The sequence below is a fragment of the Hirundo rustica genome, chromosome 5 (genome assembly GCF_015227805.2).
Source record: "Hirundo rustica isolate bHirRus1 chromosome 5, bHirRus1.pri.v3, whole genome shotgun sequence".
In the NCBI taxonomy this organism is placed as follows: Eukaryota; Metazoa; Chordata; class Aves; order Passeriformes; family Hirundinidae; genus Hirundo; species Hirundo rustica.
Window position 1 is genome coordinate 28,784,829 of NC_053454.1, and position 11,015 is coordinate 28,795,843.

The window sequence follows — 11,015 nt, forward strand, 5'->3', positions numbered from 1 at the left end:
AATATTTGTGTCATTCCAGGATCAAAAGTAGCCCCTCTTTTACAGAGTACATGGGGGTTTTTTAAATTTTCCTCTGAAAAAAAGAAATGCAGAACAACCTTTTTGCTGGGTCACTGGAGGATCGTGCGACCCTGATTGCCATGCCAAATGGAGTAGTCTATCATGTCTTTAATGAAAACTTAACCTTTTTTGTATGAAGCCAGTAAAAAGAGCATTGCCTTTATGGTTCTGCATCTGAATCTCACTTCATCCTCAGACCTCCTCTATGATCTCAGAAGCTCCCTGAAAAACTTTGGCCAAACAGCTGAGAGTTGACCAATCATCCCTTGACCATACTAGCTGGTCTGAGAGGCATTCCCCAATGTACCAGGAGCTTGCATGATAAAGATGGTAAGAATCAGAAATATCAGTTGCCCAACCTAGGTGGGAAACAGAGGATAAGCAATTATAATTTGTAGCTCTGGCAAACCATTTTCCTGAATCATAGCCTGAATGGAGTGGCACCATTGGGAATTGCAGTTTGAGAGGAACCCGCATCATTGTCACTGCACTTCGGGAAAAAAAGTGCAGTAGTTGTTAACTACTTGGGTTATGGCCAGGATGGAAACTTACTGATGACCAGAGTTAATCATCTTGTAACCCTAGAAACAGCAGAGAGGCTCCTTGAGCTTTCCTGGACTGCAGCAGGCTGAATGAGCTCCTCCCTCTGAGTGGGATGACTCTTGGAGCTCACAAACCCTCAAGTTAGCAGTATTCAACAAACTGTCTCTGAAGATGAGCCCTGGGCTGATAACCTGACCACATTTTCATGCTCCTTGAGCTGCAATCCATTGCCTGTTGGGAAATGCAAAGGACTTTGGCATGCGTATTTCATTGAACCTGAGGGTGATTTTTTTATAGGTACCTTTGCACACAAAAAAATAGGTGTACATATTGCTTTAACTCTGTGAGTGTGATTTGATTTGATGATTTGATGATTTCAATGTTACTATCTGAAATCTGTAGCTGTCATTGTAATGATTGTAGTGAACCCTATCAAATTGCTTTCTAAACGTTACTCAATGATTAAGCGCTGCTAAATCCTTTTGCACCCATATCTTTACATCCATATTCTTTGCATCCTTATCCCCTTTTGCATTCCCAGCTGCCCTGCAAATCATTCCAAATTGCTTCCAAGTTGATCATCCTTTTTTGTGCTTTGTTCTGGGTCGTACATAATAGAGTGAACCTTGCCATCAAACTCTGTAAAGTCACGTTCTCACAAATTGATGTGAAACCCTGTTTTCGCCAATACTTTCAATGTTTCTTTAAGCAGCCAAACCACTCATTCGTGACAGACTTGAATGGGGTGGTGTGGAATGGCAGCAATGCATTTACTGGAGTTCAAAAGGCATTGCTAGTATATAAGACTTCTCTAAAATAACATGGAATGTTTTGTGGTTATACCTGACAAAAAAAGTTGTATCATTTTCATTGCAGTAAACACTGATTAAAAGCCCAACACTGTATTAAGAAAATAAGGATATTTCAAAGGGCTCCATTTGTACTGTATGTTGAACATTAAAGAAATTGCTGAAAGAACTGTGAAGAGGAGGGCAATTGGGTCTGGCTTTAAAATGGTAAGTGCAAAACTTAATGATTATCAAAGGGATACCTTAGTACGCTTTTGCTGCAATAAACCATATGTGTGGCTGTGTCCAAGATGCTTATTTAATTGTTTTCTGTGGATACCCTCTCCACTGCAGCAGATACTTACTAGGCAGCGTACCATCTCCCATACCTCCAGCTGGTAGAGGGGTGTGGACCCTCAGTGCTGCATTTTGATATTCCAGGAGATGTTGTGTAGCATTGAAATGGCCACTTTGCATCTGCTCTGCTTGTTTGTAAATAACTGCATTTAAAGTCAGAGATGTTCAGAAAAAGGGTGATGCCTGCATTGCCTGTTAAGTCCAAGAAATGTGTTTTCATTAACGAACAAAGAGCCTTTAGTTGAAATGCTCTAAAGAAAGCTCCTTTTATAGAATGGAGGGTGCTAGAAAGTGTGTGTCACTGCCACTATCAACTAATAGAGGTTATGCACTGATGGAAGGAACAAGGGAGCTGGCAGAAGCCTGTCTCTCGCTGTCAGTTCCAGGCTGCAGGCTTTTATGTTCATTTGTATTGCAATCAATAAGGAATAGCTTAAATTGGGCTCTGGAAACTTGATTTTATAAATTGCTAAATTTCTCTTTTAAATTTGTTTAAAATAAAAGAGAAGTTTCTATGGAAACCTTCCCTTTTATTCAAGAAAAATATCTCCCAGTCTTCATCTCCTCGGCGCACAACCAGGGCTGGCTGGATCTGTGCCAAGACCCAGCTGCACTCTCCCAAACCTGCCACTCCAGCTCAGTGCTGGGCAGTGAGGCAAAGACTTGCTAACACACCCATCGTGCAATTAATGCTGTCTCCCCCTTCACCTGTAGGTGATGCTCCCTATTCATACTCTTCCAGCTCCCAGCACAGTTGGCAGCAGGAGACATTCCCTGGCCTGGGAAGGCCTGGAAGCAGTGGCAGTGGCAGCATATGCTGGATGTATCCTCACTGTCCTGCAGCACTGCCCAGAACAATGACAACCAAGCAGAGTCAGCAGAAGCTGTGTGGTTCTTAGAAGTGGGAAATGCTAGCCACCTTGGTCTTCCTAGGAGATTAAGTGGTTTCAGTTGTTTTTTCTCATAGTTTTGTATGTGGAAAAAACCAAAAAACAACTCCCTGAGATAATCTAGGATTCTGAGTTACAAAGCCTTAGGGCCTCTTTCCCAAACCAAAAAACAACTCCCTGAGATAATCTAGGATTCTGAGTTACAAAGCCTTAGGGCCTCTTTCCCAAATAATGAAAAAATATCTGCTGATATCAAAGAAATAAGATGATGGAATTGCTTGGGTTTAAGATATTATTAGCCATTATTGTCATTACCACCCGATGTATATGATTTGTTTTCCTGAACACAGAGACCTTAAAAGAGTGGTCTGCTTAGGGTTCCTAAGTCTCCTTTCCAAACTGCACTCTTAAGCCTCTCTCCTCTCTCAGTTTGTGGTATTCTGATTTTTTTTTTTTCCTTATTGATGCAAAATGATGTATTCGCTGCTGCTGTGTTTGAGATCTTCCCTCAGCTTCCACTTCCATGAGTCAGCCTCTGACCAGTCTTTCACAGCATGACCCAACCTAGGATCTGGATAGGAAATGCCTGATAGAAATTAGACTTAATTTTTATTTTATTTTTTTTTTTTTTTTTAAATCTTGAATTCCCTGCAACCGCTTTACTTACTAGCTTCACCCATCATTCATTCAGTCTGAGCTATAGCAGTACGTATGAGAAAAAATTAACCTATAAAATCTGTTCAGAAAGCATCTATACCAGTTTTTTATCACAAAATACAGTAGTACATTTGTAGGAAGACAAGATAACAATCAGAGTAAGTCTGGCTTTTCATAACTTTGATAAAAATTCCTTAAAGATAACAAGCTTTATAAATTCATAGATTATTTTATATCTGTGCTGCATTCAATTCTGTATAATTAATTTTCAGTACAGCACTTCATTACATGAGCTGTTGAATAAAGAAAATACTCAGTTTTGCAGTTCTTTATTTTTAAAGTCAGGAGTAAGATGTGCTAGACTACAGGCAGGTATACAGTTATTATTTTTTTTAATAAAAATGGAAACAACATAAAATTAATTGAAACTTTCCTCAGCTGGATTAAATTAATATAAAAGAGATCCTGGTGATGAAAATATGTGCATTAAGGTATTTTCTAGACTTTATTCCCCTAGTAAAAAAAAAACAAACAGAATTGATGGCTCAATAGAATACATCCTTTACCTAACCTGCCTGGTCATTCCTCACCTCTTAGGGAAATGTTGTCAAGAGAAAAGCTCCCATGCGTGTTCCTTATGCACTGCTGTGCAAGTCACCAGTCCTAAATTAACAAAATAGAAAAATTTCTTTACATGAGGAAAGGATTTTTTTTCTTTAATTTAATTTTGAGCTTTCTACATAATAATGTTTGAATCAAAAAATCTCAGAAAACCATTTGAGTACTTCAGGAATTTTTTCTCAGTCCCTCAGATGACTAGGTAACTCTGCATTCTCACTGATGCTCACTGTAACTTAGCTAGCCTAAGGGTGATATAAAACAGGACTCTTCAACTTCTTTGACAACTATAGCCAGATTTTATTACAGTGTGTTGCTCATGGACCAGAGAACAAACAAACTTTATAACATGATGAATCACCTGGGGCATAGGTTCAATCTGCATGCCGGGAGTTGGGCAGCAGCAGTGTGACGCAGTAATGGCTCCATTATATTGCAGCTACCATGTGAACAAGAGCTGGAAGTTGATGCATTTATTTATGCCGTTAGCAAAAGATGTAGTAGTTCTTCCTGCATAAACACAAACAAAATCAAGCAAACAAGTGTCAAACATTAAATCATCATTACTAGCACATAGTCTGTTATTTTGACTGTATTATTCTTGTAAGATGGTCTCATGGCTGTCTGATTAAAGCTGCCAGAAATTATGTCCTTTAACCTCACTGTCATCAAGAGTCATTCAAATGGTGGCATTTTTAATTAAAGATAATTTTTTTTTTTTTTTCAGTAAGAGAAAAATATCACATTAGATAATGGTCAGAAGCAAAAAATAACTTGTTCTGCTTGTCAGTCTCACACCACTCTTATGCTTAATTACTTCTTGTTGTTTGCAGTCCCTAGGTGAAAAATGAAAACAATCAATTTCCTAGCCAATATAAAACACTGGGATTTGCCCTGATAAGGAAACTACTTGAGAATACGTGTATGATGATACAGAGAACTCCTTAGCACCTGAACTAATGTTCTTTATCTCATTCAAATGTCCTTATGGCTTCCTGTTCACTCCAAACAATAGAAATTCATGAAGACTCCATGGAATACTATATCACAGGACTTGTGATAACTTCTCTGTTTCTCATGTATAATAGCACTTTTTCTTTGGCCCCCCATATCACTGAGAGAATAAAACTGAGATGAGAAGGGAAACCTCTGGACCGCTTTTACCTACAGTACATGTCAAACGCATATAGAAAGGCTGCAGCATCTTTGTGTAGGAGAAAACATGCAAAATTTAGGTTCTGTTTCCTTGGCTTTTGCCTTCAGCTCATGCTTGGGGTCTTCTGACTGCCATTCTTCTGTTGGTACAGAAACAAAGGTTCAACTTCTGCATGCAAAATATTGCAAGTGAATTTGGATGCTATAAAGACAGAGCTTGATAGACTCAGACTGGAAAAGTGTTGGTCACATAAAAAAGAAAATGCATTTTCTTCATATCCAGTGAAAAGGCTTCACTTTTCTCTTGTTTGTCTTTTTCTTAAGAGGTCAAGTTATGAGAAAACACAGAGAAATGACACTATCTAGTCCCTTTTGCAGGAAAAGGCCTGAAGATGGACACTTCCCTATGTTTCAGCTACTCTTTTCTCAATTTCCTCTCCAGGCTTTTTTCAGACTGTGCTTTTTTTAGGAGGCTCTTACTTTGCCTTGACCAATTCCTGCGGGTTTCCCTGTCTAAAGAATCCCATCACCTTTTCCTACCTTATTTTACAGACATCCTCCCGGCACCTGACTTGTATTTTGGACCTTCAGAATAATTTCTGGACTGCCCTTCTGGCCTTTGCAAATTGCTGCCTCTGTTTGATTAGACAACACTTGTTAGAGGAAATATCATCTCTCAGCTGCAGTCCCATTGTAAGGGCATTTTACAAAAGAGATGTCTTTTTATGTGAGTACAGTTAATGGATAATGGCCCATTATCAAGAAGCTGTGACTTTGCTCATAGGTTTTCTTTCAGCAGTTGAAGTCTTTACTGTTGTTAGCACACAAATTTCTGGAACATTTACACAGAAGCAATTAAGGCCATATTCAGATAGGCTATTATTCTACCTAATGGGTACATAATAGGTACTTAATAGATATTTAGATACCTATTATGCTTACCGGTTCAAAAGAGCAAAATGATCAGGCTCTTTTCTGAGGCCAAACAGGAACTGTCATGATGAGGAGGGCTAACAGACATCGGGATGTGCTATATTATGGGTTCAAATTCATTGTTCTGGGCAAAAGCACAGAGGATTTCTTCTGTGCTTCGTCTAAAGGGGTTTTTCTTTTCAAAGCAGTGCTCTGGGAATTTGTGCAGCGTCACAGACTTGGTGTTTGTATGAAAGGACCTGATGCAAGGATCAGGTGACTTTATCATAAAGTGTCACAAGCTTCCACGAGTGCAGGCTCTGTAGTTTAAAAAAAGATTTTTTTTTTTCTTTCATTTAAAATATAAAATGCTATATGGAAGTTATTTAAACACTTGTTTTTCATTTAAATACCTTTTATCATTTAAAGTATGAAAAGAAAAATGTAAAATATGTTAAATGTAGGGTTGTAAAAACTTTTAGTTATTTTTTTCTGTAATTTGCAGAATAGACCACAAGTACTAACTGCTCTGATAGCTTGTAGAAAATAAGCACATTTTGGTTTGTTGCGGAAGTATATTAATAGATGAATTAGTTATATTCCAGATGCATTCATGTGTAAAACATCTATAAAACTTGAATAGATTTTACCTCTGAAAAAGCACATGGGGCTCTTCACTCCCTCTTGTCCTTCCAACTTTTCTGGTCGTGCAGATTTAAAGTAGCTGCCAGGAATCAGGCTGCCATTCAGCGAGTTAAACAGAAACCACTGTAATGGAGAGTGATAAACCAGAGGCCCTTGGCAGTGGTCAAACAGCTTGAAAGAAGAATTTTGATCTACAAAAAGACTCCCAAACCAACCAATGTAAAACAAAATCATCGAGGCCCTTTTGGAAAACATGCCAAGTTTAATTTTTTTTCTATGTAACTTTAGTCAGGGGTTTTGTTCAGCTTTGCCCCGGGGGAAAGGAATTTTAAGTTCCTTTTCAGAGGACTGTTTCATCATTCAAGGCTGATCTCAACAGACTGGGAGTAGCACAGAAGATACACAAAAGGTAACGACCATCAGCTTCAAACATCACCCCTGGCATGGGTGGAGAAACCTGGCCTGGGAAAGGAGACATAAGGGAACCAAGAATGAGAACCTAATTAACATCGAAGGCGAGGAGATCGATAACTAATAGGAAACCAAATACTAGGAACTGCACAGCTTGGGACCAATGAACATTGAACCAATGAATTTCTATGGGTTTTGACTGTATAAGTATATGAAAAAAACTAGTAAGGAGTCATGTGTCATGGAATGATTTTCTCTGCACACCCGGGCATGATTTCTGTTGCACATCCTGGCCTGAATAAAGTAATGCCTTGATGGTTTTGGGCAGTTTTTGTTTTTCCTGCAGTTTCAGAGACAGCCCCAGAAGTCCAAAGAAGGTCTTCTAAAAAATCCAAAGTCAACACAAAAAGAGAATAATTCCAGAAGCTTTGCAAAAAAGATAAATATTCTCCCCCTTCTCATATAAATTATAATCAAGCTCAGTCAGCCACTTTAAGTTTATGGGTGGAAATCCAGCCTCTCCTCTCTCCATGCTTCCCCCATCTGGTGCTTTCTGATGCCTCCTAGGAGCAGTACCTACCTTCTTACTCTGCCTTTGCTGGAAATTAGGAAACAACTATGAGGATTTCTCTTGGAAAAAGCACTGAATTTATCCCAGATGTGGTATCAGTCACACTATGGGAAGAATGGAAGCAATCTTTTGCTTAAGCTGTCATTAAAACAACATCTGTGTAGTTTTTGAGCACATCATCCTTACATAAAACAATAGCTCTGATGATAAAATATTTAAACCTCGTGCTCAGAGGATCTCTAATTCTGCCTGTGGATCCCCACAGAAGTTCTTTAGACATTTAAGGCTCCACAGAACTGTTTTTACTGTCTTTTGGTGATGAAGCTCTACACCATCGTTTCCTGATGCAAGCTGAATCCCAGCGGCAGAATGTATGATTTTAAACTCAAATTTGAAGAAGTCTGAGTTTCTAATGCTCTACGAATAACTATGCTTTGGTGGCTTGCAAACCAAATGCTCCAAAGGTGAGAAAGAAGTAAATCAGATCAAAAAAATTCCAATGACCCAAATGCAAAGCAGGAATAACGCACATTTCCAGAATTCCTTCTGGTTTTCCTTCTGGCCTCCTCTTCCCAGAAAAGTGGAGAACAGAATCTCTGGCATTGGAAGAGTCCCTCTCCCCAGTGCAGCTCTGGAAGCCACAGCTCTTGGTTGCTGCCCACACTGCCTGGTGGTGCTAGGGCATAGATTTAAGAAAAATTATTTTCAAAGCTGAAGAATTAATGGCTTTTAACTCATGCATCATTGCAGTGAGGAAAACAAATCTCATAAACTTCTGGATTTGAAAACATTTTTCCTTCTTCAGTTGCTTAAAAAAAGTATCTGCTGTGACCAAAAGATTGAATGTCAGTAGCCTCAAAAACCTGCTGAGCTGACTCAGAGAGAAGTCAAGAGCTTAAAAAGCAGTCCTCATCAGCATAATTTTTCTATGACATTCTTAATGGACCCAAAATTGCAATGGTCAAAATAATCACATTTTGATGTTAATAAAAGATGTGTTAAGAGGTCTTTCAGTGGCAATCCTATTAAACTATCTCAGTTTTAAATGGTCTCAGACCCTGTCCATCTACTTGTAGTAGTTCATTGCAGTCTCAGCTGAATATGCTACAATCATTAGATCAAACATCTTTCATTTAATACCAACCATTTACCCAGGATTATGCAAATAAATAAATAAATAGAAATTTAATCCTACTAAATCACCCAGCCTTATTGCTTTATCAGAAACTTCAGAATGTTTGTCTCACTGATTTTTGAAAAAAAATGCTGTTCATAAAAGATAGAACTGTGCAGACTCACAGGTCTTAGTGTCTACATCTGTATACATGTTAATGAAATGCTTTGGAAGCAGAAGCTGCTGTCTGAGTGTCTGAAGCATTGAAAAGGAGGCAATACATGAGTTAAAAATGTGCTTGACATATATGTGGAGAAAATCAAAAGATAAATATGAAAACCTTTGTTTAGGAAATTCAGGAGCCACAATTCTTAGAGTCTAGGGAGGTATCACTGCATGCTACTCCTGTTCTTTTGGGGTTTCTCTTCGTGCATGATGCGTTAGGTTCTGCTGCAGTTTGGAAACTAGAAGTATGAGAAGGAACAGCTAGGAGAGTGAAATGTTAATGACAGAGTGAGGACTACTTAGCACTACACATTATCCTGCACTTCGCTTATCAAAATTCCCCTTAAAATTGGAAGTAAGCAACCAAGCAAGGCACCTATTTTACTAAAACAGAAAAGTAAAAGATCTTAGGAAAAAAAAAAAATAATTTTCACAAAATTAAAGCCTAGTATAAGAAAAATATGAAGTAACATAGAAACTTTAATCCATTAATACAAATTTATTTTTCTAAATACAAGCCCTTATCTTATAAATAAAGGCAAAAAGAGATTTCAAGGAACAAGTTGTTAGCTGCATAAAAATGAAAACGCCCAGTTTTCTTCGAACATATCAGAAGCAAGAGTCCAATCACAAAGTTTAACAGGCAACTGAAATACATGCCTGATCTTGAGAAAGACAAGGCCATAGCATAATATTTAAATTCATTTTTTTCACTAACACACAAAGAATGAAGACGAGGAGGGAGCAGCTGTCTCAAAGTGTCAGATGTCAGAATAGTTTAATAGAATGCCTTGTAGAAGACATCAGTACAATTTCTGAACTAGGAGAACTAAGGAAATTCAAATATCAGATTGCTGAAATACTGACTATGGTAGCCAATCTGTCAGTCAAATTAGCCTCTCTGAAGGGCAGCAAGAGGTATCCAGATATTTCTAGGTGCTTGATTTCAAAACTGAGCCTATAAATAAGTGCTGTGGGAAAGATAGGCTTATTAGATAGTGAAGTGACTATAATACATTGGAAAAGGTCAATGTACTTTATGTAAAGGGAACGTGATTTGCAACATAATTTTTGCTTCTCAAATCTGCTGGAGTCCTTTGACAGAGTCAGTGGTGTGACTAAAAGATATGTTTAGAATATTGAGTTAAACTCTACAGCTGACTGTGAAGACCTGCAGGAATATCTTGTGATATGAGCTCTGGAAATGGGAATGAAATGGTAGATAAAATTCAATGCCAATGAATGCAAAATAATGCATTTGGTGGGAGAAATACAATAACCCTACTATAGATGCACAATAATGAGCTCTGAAAGATTTTGTAGTCATTATAAGTAGATTTTTGAAAGCATCAACTGAATGTTCAGAGGCAGTTAAAGTGGTAAATAGAATTTAGGAAGTATTATGAAAGTAATAAAGAATAGAAATTGTCATTATGACAATATGTCTGGTGAGTTTGCGTCTTGTGGATGTAATTCTGATCATCCTTGTTAAAAAAAAAAATAAAACTCAGAAGAAGTAGGGCAGTTTGAGACATAGAAGATAGATTAGAAATACGGAGATTAAAAATACTCTTCGCTTTGGAAACAAGATGGCTGATAGGAGGAATGTATAAAAGATATGTAAAATCTCAAACAGCACAAATACTATAACCAAATAAAGTTTACCTTGTAGTAAAATTGTTAGGGAAAAGAAATTAAAAAGAAGGTCTTATAATAAAGTACAATATAGTCACAGTTTTCATGGAATGATAAAGCTCAATAATAGGGTTAGAAGAAGAATTAGGAAATTAATGTATGATAAGTTTCTCAAACATCAGTAGAAGTAAATGTCCAGAGAACAATCTCAAGATCTAAAAGTCCTTAACTGCTAGTCACCATCAACTCAGTGACTGTACCAAGAGAGGTGCAAATTTTTTGTATTTACACTCCTTTTAACCTTTCACTTGAATCATCCACTCAACAGAACTTCTGAGACCTGGTGAGGTTTGCTGGGTTTGATACAGGAGAGAATCTTGCCAGCATTTGCATTCTCTTTTACTGACCTTTGTCCAAAATCAGACCTTTTTGGT

The 11,015-nt window shown here is 37.8% G+C and overlaps 1 long non-coding RNA gene across 1 annotated transcript; it reads right to left on the bottom strand.

Annotated features, from left to right (window-relative positions):
* Window positions 1-4,189: 4,189 nt before the first annotated feature.
* On the bottom strand, window positions 4,190-8,852 carry LOC120752513 (uncharacterized). The gene is made up of 4 exons (XR_005700735.1): window positions 8,803-8,852; window positions 7,030-7,082; window positions 6,631-6,827; window positions 4,190-4,423 (listed from the first exon to the last, which is right to left on the bottom strand). It is a non-coding gene; the product is annotated as an uncharacterized LOC120752513 (long non-coding RNA).
* Between the last annotated feature and the right edge of the window lie 2,163 nt (window positions 8,853-11,015).